The sequence below is a fragment of the Pogonomyrmex barbatus genome, unplaced genomic scaffold (assembly GCF_055798465.1).
Source record: "Pogonomyrmex barbatus isolate J1 unplaced genomic scaffold, ASM5579846v1 scaffold21, whole genome shotgun sequence".
In the NCBI taxonomy this organism is placed as follows: domain Eukaryota; kingdom Metazoa; phylum Arthropoda; class Insecta; order Hymenoptera; family Formicidae; genus Pogonomyrmex; species Pogonomyrmex barbatus.
The window spans coordinates 215,226-229,670 of NW_028297118.1; the positions used below are offsets into that span (position 1 = coordinate 215,226).

Sequence of the window (14,445 nt, forward strand, 5' to 3'; positions counted from 1 at the left end):
CGCGATCGACGTTGCGGATGCACTCCTTAACGAATACATTTGCGTACACGGCGCGCCTAAGGCGATCCTTACGGACCAAGGCATACATTTCCTAAATTCATTAATGAGATGCATTGCACGGAAATTCAAAATAAAACAATTTAAGACCACCGCGTATCGACCGCAATCCAACGGATCGATCGAGAAATCACACCACGTGCTATGGGAATACCTCAAACAATTTGTGGACAAAGATAGGAACTGGGACGAAATATTAAAATTAGCCAGTTTCTCATATAACACTAGCGTGCACGAGGGCACCGATTCACCCCCCATGAGCTCGTGTATGGGCACCTCGCCCGCACACCCACCAGCGAGACCGTAGAATTTAATGATAACAACGAAAGTTACGCAGAATACTACGCCGACCTAGCTGATAAAATTAGTAGGGCCCAGGCGATAGCGCGCCGAAACTTAGATAATGCGAAGATCCGATCTAAGAGGTACTATGACCGACGCGTAAATGCATGTACGTTCCGCGAAGGCGACCGCGCGTACCTGCTCAAAGCCACGAGGACAAGCTGAGTCCGCAATATACGGGACCTTATGTCGTAACCGAGCTACTCGATAACAATAATGTGAAACTAGAGATGAAGCGAGGTAAGTTCCGTGTAATACATACGGACAAACTGAAGAAAGTGGAGAATCGGAGCCCCATCACGCGCCATTCCCCACCATCGTCGCCTGAACCGGAGAGTGAGGGACACCGGAGCGGCAGTAAAGCAGCGACAACGAACAGAACAACATGGGACCATTCCGACTAGCCGCTCTTCTAATCCTTCCAGCCAAGCCCTGCTAGGGTATGACTGCGGAGGCAACGGTCTAAATATAACAACCCTATCGTTGCTCGACATCGGAAGCTGTAACGTCGAGAGATTGGAACCGAGAAGCACAGAAACGTACATTCAGTTGATGCAATCATCTGACTACGATAGCGTCACAGCCTTGCAGTATAAGCTAGAGATCGACCGGACGATATATTATTGCGGGATGCATTCCCACGTCTCAATCGTCACTAACGGGCATAAGGATTATGTCAAGGAGATTGGGCATGAAAACTGCCAGCGCATTCACGATACCGGAACCCTGAACATCGGGACTGCAGTCGTGGATCGCCTGAAGGTCAATGCGACGAACCACCGGAGCATCACAATGGCCGGACAAACGTACACAGACGGACGCTGCTCTGGAACGCAGTATTCGGACGGGTTCGGAACTTGGGAGAACGTGGTGGTACAGGCCACGCTAAAATTAACACTTAAATCGTTCGAGGCCTCGTACAAGCGAACAACGGGCATGATTATCCTGCCGACGGGAACGCGTTGCCAGGCGCAACTCGGGAGCTGCATCGACTACGACGGGACTGAAACATTCTGGACTTTGACGCCCGCCGATAGCTGCCATTTTAACCAGTACGACGTACTGTACGAGGGGATTGCCACTAAGTTGTCGCCTAGAGACAATCAGACGACATCGACAGTATACACAGTAACCACGAAAGAAACTACCTTCGCATTAGCAAAAACCACTGAATTCAATTTTTGCGGATATCAACTCTACCGCACTGAACATCCCAAGTTGATCATATTGGAAACACAGAAGGGGAAAACCTTCGCCGCCAAATCACGTATATCCGTGAATAACCTAGATATATTCGCTTACGTGAACTCCAAGTTCGTGTACGTAGAGAAGCACGTCAAGCATCAGCTCACCAGACTCTATAATGACATTATGGAGCAGAAGTGTGCGCTGGAGAGGCAAATACTACAGAATGCCTTGTCGCTCTCTGCGATCGCTCCCGACGAGATGGCCTACAGGATGAAATCACCAGGATACACCGCCGTGACCGCGGGAGAAGTCATCCACATCATCCAGTGCGTACCGGTAATCTGTAAGTTGAAGCACACGGAGACATGTTATAATGAGCTCCCAGTGACGTACAAGAACGCCACATACTTTTTGCTACCTCGCACTAGAATACTTACCCGCAAAGGGACGCATAAAGACTGCAACGAGCTATTGCCCAACATGTATCAGTTGAATGATGCCTGGTATAAGCTAACCACCAAGCCATCGGAATCACTTCCGCCTCCAGTTATCCAGCCACTCTCTACACCTAGGTGGAAGTACGTGAGTTCAGATGCGCTCGCCACGAGCGGAATTTACTCTGCTGATGACCTCGACCGCTTGAGGGACCACATTATGTTCCCGGTCAAGAAACCATCCACGTTGAACACTATCGCGCGAGGAGCACTGGGACAAAACATCCCCGGAGGGAGCATCTCGTTAGCCAACTTACTCGACGAGAAAGCTCTCGACAAAAATCGTCGAGAGTGCGGGAAAACGGATCTGGAAAGGCTTCATAACTTTCGGTTCTGCTAGCGCAGGGGTGCTAGCCATATTCGTGATAGCCAGGATGGTTAAGTTGATCACAGACACGATCATCCATATGCGTTGCATAGGATCTACGGATGGAGCATCCATCTTTTGAGAGCTGTTTGGTCATCAATCACGAACCTGTTGCTGCACATGGCGAAACCGACAAACCAGCCCGACTCGCCCAGCATCGAACGTCTCATGCCACACCAAGCCGCAAACAAGCCATTGCCAGCCACCGCACCTCAAAAGGAGGAAACGGAGGAACACGCGCGTTCCTACAGCGAACTGCGAAAATATTTAAAAGAGGACATTGTATAAAATTGTTAGTGTAAACAGTGTTAGTGAATAAGTGCGTAAAATAGCATACTTTTATCTCAATAAGAAACGCACAGGAAAATGTGCAGGACGCCCAACATTTTCTTTCCGAGGGGGGAGGTGTGACGTCAGGAGAGCCAACGGGTAAAATTTTTCCTTCTCCTTTTTATCCCACCTGCGCAGAAGCGCCACTATTCTAGCCGCCAAAGTTGGCAACAACCGGCTCTCCTGCCGTCGACATACCACGTGATGCGCCTTACCGCCAGTAAATATACACTATAATAAATATAAGTATTATAATAATATAGGCAATCCCATTGCCTATATTAGTTGGTTGCAAATTATTAGATAACCGACAATAGTAAGCATTTTTCCTAAAATAAGTAATAAAATTAAATAATAATAATAAATAAAATGATAAATAACAATAACAAATCATGCTAACAATAAATCTAATTAGTTGTAAAATATGGGTACGCCACAAGCGTTGGCGTGCCCACGCCATCCGTCATCTTGCGCCACGTGCGTTGGCGTGCCCACGCCATCCGCCATCTTGCGCCACGTGCGTTGGCGTACCCACGCTACCGCCATGTTGCGCAGCAGCGCCGCCGCAGGCACGCGTTACAACGTGCGGCCATGCTCGTTTACTCTTGTGCGCGTCGTCGACCAGTGAACACCGCGCGAGCGTCGTTCCTAAATCTTTGTATAAGCGTGTTTCAATCTCTAGATTTAGTTCAAATCCTATTAATATTTCAAATTCTAGTTTAATATAGATAGTGTTAATATTCCGTACCATCTTGTTCGTGAGTGTAAATTCAGTGAATATCTAAATATATTGATCTTTATTTAACGCCACGTGTCCTTCATTATCTCATCCCTTGTCTCCGAGATTCCGATAATAACAGATGTGTTCGCGAGGCTAAAGAGGCAACGGGCGTTCATCATAACTCAAGTCTTCTTTTACCGAATAATTAGCAGCTAAAGCAAGAATTCCGATCGTTTCTGGGGGCAAGGTATTGTGCGTCATCCGCACTTACCACAAAGGAAACATCGGACTTCGAGCACGCGGTAGCTCATGCATTCCAACGCGACGCCGAACCGTAATGCGTAATTGGTTCGCAGCCGAATGTAATATCCTAACCCGAACCTTTTAATTAAATATAATATACGCCTAGAGCCTCTGCCGAATGCCTAAGGCACTTCGGCGACTCGAATACGACCTCCACATGGCCGCGATTTACGACCACAATGCGATCATCGGCGAAGAAGTGACTTACGACGGTGAGTACGAACTCCTCGTGCATGATCGCCTCTGGAGCGCCTTACCAGCCCCATCCGTGCCCGTAGCAGCTTACCAAGGAAGCAGTTTTCGACCACGTATCTCCCTCGAAGAGTATCTGCGCAGAGCAAACACCGAAAGGTAAGTGAAAATCATGCATCAAGTTTTATTCCCGGTTGCTTTCGCGTTTTCCCACCGGGCATACGTTTGCACCGGTGAAATATAAAGTATACGTAAATTACGTATACGTAAAGTATAAGAAAATTAGATGTAAACGAATATAAGTGTACTCGTCGCGCTCAGGATTCTTTCGGGTTGCATCATTCGCTTTGTTCGCGTCGAGCGACCGCCGCATAGTTGCATCACTCGACCGGAAAGGTTTTACGATCGACCCCTTTTTTTTTGCCTCCCTTGCTACTTTCCTCTAAGGCATGTAGGGTTTTGAGCTGCTTTATCGTTGCGTATGGAAATATTCTAGTTTCGAAATACCATTTAACGTTGAATATTCGCCGCGTAATGTTAACACCCGTTATTTGACATAATGTGCCCGCCTTGTTTTCTCGAGCCACGAGACTCACGCACTCACCCAGGCGCCGTATACAAATATCGTATGAGTACGGTGCGTTGCCTTACCACATTTGGATATCGACGCGTAGACGACACTATCGCCAAATCGTTCCCTAACAGTGCCGAATATCTTTGCTTTCGATGCAAGGAAGAAATACCAGAAGGGACTCTTACGTATCGTCTGGAACTGGCCCGCGTTCCAGTTTGGGTACACTTCCGCCCGGGATCATTGTGATAGCTGCCGTATCAGTCTTGTAATAGTCCGCGACATCGAGCTTTGCCCTGACTGCACCGAGGTTTTTATCGTATCTCTGGAAGTGCTCAGGGAATTAGGTAACACCATAGAAAACATCTCCGGACGATATTACCTTGACGAGACGAATCCCGCTCCCAACGGCATTTTATCGCGCCGGCTAACCAATTTCTTCGTTTCACTGATCCGCTCACGGTCAAATAATCACTCGACGTCTGGCTAATCGCAAGGTCAGCCGTGTAATTTGCTGAAATCCCTCGATTTTCAATAATTTGCCGCTGAGATTACCAGAGGGGTCCCCGCGGTCTTGACGTAACAGTAGCTAAATTGTTAAACAAATTATTATAAGATATATTTCTCGCGCTATTTTTCCTGTTGCGTCAGCCGAACGTGTCCGTGCAAGTTCAACGATCGCTTCTACAAAGAGAATGCCTGACCAGAAGGGTTTACGATCGACCCCTTTGTTTTTTTTGGGCATAGTTTTTGCCTCGTCCGACGACTTCACTCGGGAAATGCACTCTTAAATGCTTGTTTCAAACTTTCTAGCTCCGATAATATTCCATAATATTATTCAACGACACGCGTGGATGCGTTTTACCTTCGCGGATACTATTAATTAATTAGTTTGATGTGCTTCCCTCGATCTGATACCACCCGCGGTTCGCGCACGCATCCAGCCGCCGTATTCCAACATCGCATCGGTTCAGTGCGCTGCATTACTTCCTTCGGTTATCGCCGCGTAAATAATTCAGTTGCCGACGATTATCCTAATAGCGCCGAGTTTCTCTGCTATCGTTGTAAGGAATTAATACCCGAGGGCACCCTCTCTTACCGCTTGGAATTAACTCATTCATTTCAATTCGGATTCATCGGGTCCCAAGATTTCTGCGAGTGTTATCGTACCCCGCTTTCGTTAATCCGCGAAATCGAGCACTACGACGTGTTCCGAGGTCTTCGTTGTTGCCCTAGAAGTATTTAAAGAAGAAGGAGAGGCTGTCGAACATGTCCGCGCTCGATATTATCTTGACGATACTAATGCTGCTTCAGACGTCATTATCTCGCGCCGACTCACGAACTTTTCCGTCTCGTTGCGTAACCGTGAGGAATAATAGCCAGGCGCGATCGCGCTAATACTAAGAATTAGATTCCCTGTTGCTCAATCGCACGTTTATTCTAGTGATCAGAGATTCGTACCGAGTACGTTAATACTCCTTAACTCTTCTGAACCGCTGCTGGTGATTTGCCGCTCGATTGCTGGCAGCGTCGCCGAGAGGCGAGCGTATTCCCGCCTTTGTCCGGTGCCACGTGATTTGCTTGTAACGTCGCCACCTGTGACGTGACATTATTTATGTACAAAATATTTCTCCATCAGTACTTCTTGCAAGTTTCATATGATTTCTCGTACATATAAAATTGTGAAGTCTTATGCAACTTAATTGAGCTCAATAAGAATATTCCTAATGTCATTATGTAAGCCGGAGTTAGCCTTAAAATAAAATTCTAATTATAGAAATAAAAATAAATTACATTGGATCACAAAATAAAATTAAAAATTTTTTCCCAATTACTGTACTTTTCTAAATAATATTCAATTATAATTGTTTTTAAAGGATAACGTTACTATTACATTGTTTTGCAATATTTGATATCAATCAACGTAAAATAACATAATATTTTACATACTGTTATCAAGATAATGTTATCATAATTTAATCGTTATTTATTAATTAAATAAAAAAAAAAAAAAGAATTTAAAAACATTTTATTGATATTACCTTATTATCTAAGTGAGGAAATACATACCGTATAAATCTTTTTATTATATATACAGAAAAAGTCATTAATTTTTGTCTGTAACCAATTGGCTTAATCAATTCTTTATTAGTTTTATCTCTCAGATACAAATAAGTCACTAAACAACCGCTCGAAAGAAAATAAATATCGACTGATAGCACTAAAGTATCAAATAAACTAATCCAAAAATTGCCATTATATCTTAGAAACCATCCTTTATTATCTGTATTCACGAAATAAATTCCATTATGCAGATCTTAAAATGTTTACCGTTTCAATATTGTAAAGTACTTACTGACAAATTCTGCTGAGAAATAAAAAGTATGGACGAAAATTAGACATAACATACTTAAAAATTTTAATCCGTGAATGACAGGTATTTCACCGGCATTTAGTTTTGTATTAAACATTTCTCTCGTATTTCTATAAACGGAGAAGCATATTAATATTTTTTCAATTTTACTATCTCGATATGGAGATAAATCTGTTTTCATTTCTATTTTTTTGATCATGTTTTTTATGTCTAAATTATACTTTTCGATTCTTAATAATTTACATTAACTAAAAAACAAAAATGCCTCAATTAAATAAGAAAATGTCTATATTAATGATGAAGAAAATTGAAATTTATCATATATACATAATTAATAATTTTTATAAATTCATTGCGTATAATAGAAATGTTTTTGAAAATGAAGTGTATATAATAAGAAGACGATAAGTTTGTTAAAACGAAAAATATTTTTCATTTTACAAATTATTTTAAAGATTTTAAATATGATACATACCATTATTAGTTGTATTATTACTTGTCATATTTTTGTTTATATATTTTTGATACACAAATATATCATATATCGTTCCAGTTATTGTCATGAAGAAAGAAAACGCTAGGGCAGTACTACAAACAAAAGTTTTTTTTTTTATATTTAATTAGATTTTTAAAAGATTAACATAAAAATTATTTGTGATATTAAAATGCATTTTTATCATATCTATATATATTATATATTGCTTATATCATAAAATAATTGCTATATTTATGTTTTCCTCTACCAGATGAAGAATAATATTTTACTGGATAACCATTCATAATCATCTTTAAGTTTTTTAATCTTAATCAATTTAAAATCCATGAAATAGAGATCATTGATCAGAAAAATTTTATCATAAAGTATTTTTTTCAAAATAAAATTTAATTCATTTGTAGAGCACGACGCTGGCAAACAGAGTCCGAGTAAAATCACATCCTGAAAAAAATAAAACTTTCTGTAGTCTTACATTTAAATTTATTGTAGAGAAAGGAATTATTAAGGAAAATTAGAAATAACGGAAGTGCTTTGGAATTAAATAAAAATGGAAATTCAAGGCTTCTAATTACTTCGCGGATATCTAAAACATCTGGTGTTAGAACTGGGAAAACATGTTATAAAAATTCTTACAAAATAAAAATACATTTTAAGAAAATATTTGTCAGTCTTGTATCGAAATAGAACAATCTTGTATCAAAGACTCTCTTTCTAATAATCAATAAATGACCATCTAAAATTGAATTATAGCTGGTTTTCATTAGATGACTAAATTACTGGATTAATTAGAAGAGAAATGTGTATTTTATAAATCTGTTCTATTAATAAAACGAGGAGACATCAAAAATAAAAAATTGCATGCTAACCGCGAAATTTCAAATTGTTGTAGTGACATTACTAATTGAAAGAGTCAGAGATCGCTGCACCGCTAAGGCGTAGCATCTTATGAATTTTGATAAACATGCCAACATATTTTCATATCAAAACTGTATCACGTAAAGTGTTACAAGATGTTTTATTCAAAACTATTAAAGAGTGAAAAAATCTTTCTTGTAACTTTTATAAGTCATTCAGGTTTTTTAAATAATAAATCATAAACAATATATCATTGCTGATATATTTAAAAAGACAAAACAATTAATACTTTTTTCTTTAAATAAACTCACGATTTTTTTTGAATTTTATTTAAAAGCTTCTATTTGCAAATATTTGCAGAATTAATATAAATTATTTAAATAATCTCTTAATAAATAATTTCTTTTCCTTGTATATTTTAATATTTCTTCGTTTTTCCAAATTGTGCCATTTTTAAACACAAATAAATGCAAGTTTAAATAAGAATATAAAAATTAACGATATACAGTATTAATTACATTTTAATTTTCTATTGATTCAATTTTGTATTTAATTTAAAAATTTAGTAAGTTTAATAAATACAATAAATTAACATATAAATTAACATTATAAATAAATGTATTTTTTGAATTTTACGTATTTTTTGAATTTTATTATACATATATAGCTTTTTCATAAATTTACCTCTTCAAATATATTCACATGATACTGAAGAGTATTGTTGTATCTAAAATGAGCGACAAAATAATTCACTTTAAAAGAAGGAAACTGCTGTTATGAATCATAATAATTATAATATAGTGTCTCATTTAATATGTTTTGCTTTGAATTCAGTAAACGAGTTGTATTCATTGTATCGAGACATTGACTACGACTTCCTAGCCAATAATTATTTCCGTAAAGGAAACCAGAATTAAATACACCACTGGAATCTAATACTTAAAAACAGAAAATAAAATAGTAGTATAAAATATTAGAAATAGTAACATTATTATTATTATATACATTATTATACTATTAGTACATACATTATTATTATACTAGTATTATACTATTAAATTATTGTGTTTGCGAGACACCTTTATGAGACAAAACCTCAATATTTCCTTTTTTAGGAATAGATTCTTTGGAATATTCGAAAATTCTAATATATGCGTAAATAAACATATAGAGGCTATATAATTTTTAATTATTAATGATTAAAGATTATAAATAATAAAAGTGATATTTTTCCCATTCAGATATAATGATACAATAAGTATTACCACGAATCGGTTTCGATATAGTAGCAAAAATATTTTTTAAGGGAAGAACCTCATGCGCTGAAAATTGAGTGATTCTTTCAAATTTTTTTTTTTTGATGAAATGATAAGACTAATTCTTTTAAAATTTTTAGAGTATGTTATTGTAATATTGAACTACTAGAGAAATATTTTTTTAATAAAAAAAAATATGTATTTTATGAATAGTATTAATGTAGTAGTATTAATGTTAATTTAATGTGCCATTTTTGTCGGCGTGCAAGCATTTTGTCGGCATGTAGCGCTGCTTGTATTCATAATATAGTAAAACAAAAAAACCAAATGAATTTCTTTTTTGTAAGGTTTGCATTATTAATTAAACCTATTTTTAAATAATAAACAATGCAAAGAGAACAATACAAAATATACATATTTTTGTCTCCTATGTGTCGCCATTTTTACAATTTTTACAAGTTGTTACAAGTCTTCGGCACACCGATGGGTTCACCATTATTTCCTATGATTACTGACTTACAATTAGTCATGCAGGATTTAAAGATGCGATCGAACGCCTACCTTGTCAGTTACCATTCTATTACTGTTATGTGAACGATATTGTATTGTGTGCTCCGTCGGACATTTTAGAAATCTTCAACTCATTACACGAACGACTATAAAATTTAAAACGACGATAAAATTTACGATCGAAATAGAAAGTAAGTCGTCGATCGAAATAGAAAGTAAGTCGTCGTCTTAGTTTCCTTAATGTTTTGATCATCATTGAGAATGATACAATTATATTCAATTGCTTCCATCTTCTCAGGGAGATACCTCAATTACAATTCACATCCTTTGGAACATAAAAAGGGTATTATTTATGGTATTTATGGTGGATAAAATAATCTAGTTGTCACATCCATGATTTCATTCCAAGAACTTACGAGAATTCGATTGATATTTTTTTAAACAATGATTATTCTTTAGAACTGACTATGAAAACGATTAAAATACCTTTTTTATGACAAATTAAATTTTAAAAGTAAGAAAGAAAATACGGGAACACTAAAGAAAAATTTGCTTACTTACGTTTGCAATCTCCGGAGAGAACTTCCGATCACCGGCCAAGGTACATGATCTTAGTGTTGCCTTTTCCTTTCAAATACTTTAAAAAAAATTTATTATCATGGGCAAGGATAAATTATACCGCCTGTCACGTTGCGATGTAGTTTATAAAATCAGTTGCAATGAAGTCACGTACGTAGGACAGACAAAACAATTGAAGACGAGATTCCACGAACATGTTACTGATATTAATAAAAAAATAAAAAAAAAAGTGGCTCTCCTTCCATGGTTTCCATTCATTGCTCTTCGAAAAATTATTCGTTTGATTGAGAGAATGTCAGAATTTTGGACAAGGAGCCTTGATTCATAAGAAAACTTGTTTCAGAAATGGTGCCTATTAAAAAAAACCACAAGATCTGACAAGACAAACAAAGAGATACTTGCTCTCCGATACGTATTTTCCTATCCTGAACTCCTTTTCCGATTCCTAACTTCTCTCCTTTGAATCTTTATCTCCTTCGAATTTTTATCTCATTTCTCCCCTTCCCCTTCCCTTTTCTTTTGTTTTTCACTTTTCCCTTGTTTTTAACTTTTTCTTCTTTGCTCTCACTCCCACAATTTCCTTGGCCACTACTGAGAATGGGTCTTTCGATTAATACATCTTGGTTCAAGATGTATTGGTTCAAGTATGACCAATTTTTAATTTTTGTTCACACCCTTCAGTTCAGGTAATTAATTTGTCTTAACGTAATCATTATTCGATATTTTTAACTCATACTATTTCCGTAATTAGCTTGTATTATTTATATTTGTTAATATTGTTACTATTTATTTCATTTGACAGTTTATATCATCTAATTTATATTTATATCATCTAATTTATATCATCTAATAACTCACTTGTATTTCGAATTTTATTTTTCTCAATCTGATATTTGAATTAGTTTTGATTTAGCTTAATTATACATTCGTTGAAATTATAAGCAAAGACGCAATCAGAGTTGCGAGAAGAAGTCTGCTTAGTATCGTGCGCGATCAATAATTAATATTTATAAGCTTTTTCTAGCTATTATAAATATTAATATTGGTCGACGAGTATAATTGTATAATTAAACTAAATCAAAACTAATTCAAATACCAGATCGAAAAAAATACGTACACCCATGACCAATAAACAGTTGTTCTTGATTTGCATTAGACTCCGAGTTCAATTATGTGACAACAATTTCATCTATTGATAATCGTATGGCGCTCTTCCTTGTCCAACAAATTTTAATTATGTCATAACGAATTACGAATGTCATAACAAATTTTTTACATACTAAAGGTAACCATATTAAAAATCAAAACGTTTGTAAATGTAAATTGTTATATAAATTGTTTATATTTGTTATTTTCAATATATAAACAGCGACCTACACCTAGCTTAGCTTGTACAGTCCAATTTTTCTTTGACATGTTTTTTTAAAATAATGAATTTCAGCACATATGGTAGTTAAAAACAATTAAAATTATTTAACTTAAGGAATTGAGTCAAATTTGACTCTAATATCAGTGTAAAACATCTCTATCTCCGCGTCGATCGGTTTTGCAGGATAGCGTCGATCGGTTTTGGTCAGGATTCGGTATGAGAAATAAAATATCGTGTCTCTTTATATATTTAGGTTTATATTTATAATGCCGGCTGGCTGTTTTTATATGTACAGTATTTACAGATATTTCGCCGTTGGTACGGTGAAAAGACGCGCGGTTTCTAAGTATTATATATAATCGTTTGCTTGCGGTCGGTTCTCCGAATTCCGGCGCGTTCCTCGATAGGCGCGGCGCGGGCGCGACGGTGCGCGGGGATTTCGGCCGTCTTGTTTTGATGGATCAGCTGTGTGTAGTGCTATGACGGATCAGCTGTGTGTAAGGCTATGACGGCTCGAATGCAGGAAGTTCCCTGCTTCTCGATCGTCAGAGGAATATGTGCACAAGGGCTTTCTTTGTGGAGCCCAGGTTGAGAAGCTCCTCAACCTGTGAATACTTGTGCGCTGGTGGATTTAGAGAAGCGATCGGCCAGAAGCTCCTGGCACGATAGGTAGCACCCTAGATCGCTTTTTCTGGAGATGAGTAGGAATATCGAGAGCAGTATCGCTCTAGTTACTTTCTAGTTCCTGTCTTCTAGTTACTGTCTCGCCGGAGATAGGTCTCGTTTATCTCCCGGAATCGCTTAATATACCCGAGCCAGCCATCGGTCGGGAGTCGTCGGGAACGGCCGAACTCGAGTCGGGGTAGTTCCGGGGGATGTCTTTTGTCGGAATTCCCGCGACAATTCGTCGAACGCGCTCGGGAATTCCGCGAGGATGTTCGGTGGCGCGGTTGGTAGCGGGGCCGGCGGCGGTGGCCTTACCGTGTGTCTATTGTTTCACGCGGCGCGCATGTGAAGCCGCGTGATCACCGGTTTGCCGCGTCCACTGTTCGACGGGCTTTTCGCGACGGTGGGATCGCGGAAGGATCGCCGTGTCGGCGCCCCGACGGTTGATGGGTCGGGGACTTTTAACATTGTTAATAATTGTTAATAATTGAGGGGGGGTGAGTCGGGTGTCATTATATCACCCCCTCCTTTACGTGCCCGAATTTTGGGGCATATTCTAGTTTACTCTGCGCCACGTGCGCAGGCGACCTTCGTGGTCGAATCGCAATACATATTTTTCGTCACCGCGGCGGGTCCGATATTTACGCCCGATATGTACCGCGAAGTACGGTACCGTGAATCTGAGGCCTGGCGCTAACTCGACCTCCACGGGTGGTGGTCTGGCTGGTCCGAAGGGGACTCCTAGACCCTAGTCGTCGGCTGTTGCACGTCCGATGGTGGCGTCGATTGTTGGCACCGGGGTATTGTTATTGTATCTGGAACGGTCGTTGGCTTGCGGGCCCTGGCGGTTAGTCTTTGCGGGGCGGCCGCGTTTCCTGGCCGCCGGCGCACCAGAGGCGGTGTCATCAACGCTAGCATCTTCTTGCGCTGCTAGACGTCGGATCGTTGGATAAGTGTTCCTACTCGGGGCACTGTCCGTGGGGGTTGATTGGGCGGAGGCTCGTCGTGCTTGTTGCCGCTGGTTCCGCTGGCCCTGCTGGGTTGGGTGCACGCTTTGTAGAAGCGACTACTTTTTCGGGGCCTGCCCCGCTTTCAGCCTGTCTGGTCGGTGTTCTCGAGCTGCTGCTTTTCGGCATCAGAAGTCGATTCCACAGCTCGTCGAGCCCCGGTCTGGTAGGATCGTATCCGGGTGGATCTGCGCATTCTAAGAGATGATCGATGTCTTCTAGGATATCGTCCATGGTGATTATCGATTTCTCGACTGACTGGTCCCAACGTCTCAGTCGGTGATCTCGCCGCCTGGATCCTCCCTCTTTTGGGCTGATTCCCCCGTCGTGCCGGCGCGTCATCGTGATCGGGGATGTCTTCGTTGTCCTCCGGGGTTAGTTCGTCAACGTTCGGCTCGATCGGGGACTCGCGTTCCGCGTGAGATGGCTTTAAATCCTGCAGGTGCGTATGGCGGTGCCACTTTCCCCGAGGATCTCGGAGATCGAAAATTACCGGGGAAATAGTTCTGCGCACCTCCAGGGGACCGATAAATTTCGGCGCTAATTTTGCATTAAATGCAGTACTTTTGTTGGAGAGGGAATGGTTCCGTTTCCATATCCACTCTCCTACTTTCCGTTGCCAGGCACGGCGGCGCAAATTAAAATATTTTGCTTGCTTTTAAAACGCTCGCGCTAGATTTATTCGTACAAGCTCGTATGCGTCTTGCAAGCGGCGGTATACGGCGCTGGGCTTGTCGGGTGCGGTGGAGCGGCGGGTGGTGATGATGC

General features: G+C 39.7%; 1 long non-coding RNA gene across 1 annotated transcript; it reads right to left on the reverse strand.

The window, feature by feature from the left end:
- Positions 1–5,292: 5,292 nt before the first annotated feature.
- Positions 5,293–10,248, reverse strand: LOC148936448 (uncharacterized). The gene is made up of 2 exons (XR_016139479.1): positions 8,975–10,248; positions 5,293–7,876 (listed from the first exon to the last, which is right to left on the reverse strand). It is a non-coding gene; the product is annotated as an uncharacterized LOC148936448 (long non-coding RNA).
- Positions 10,249–14,445: the final 4,197 nt, after the last annotated feature.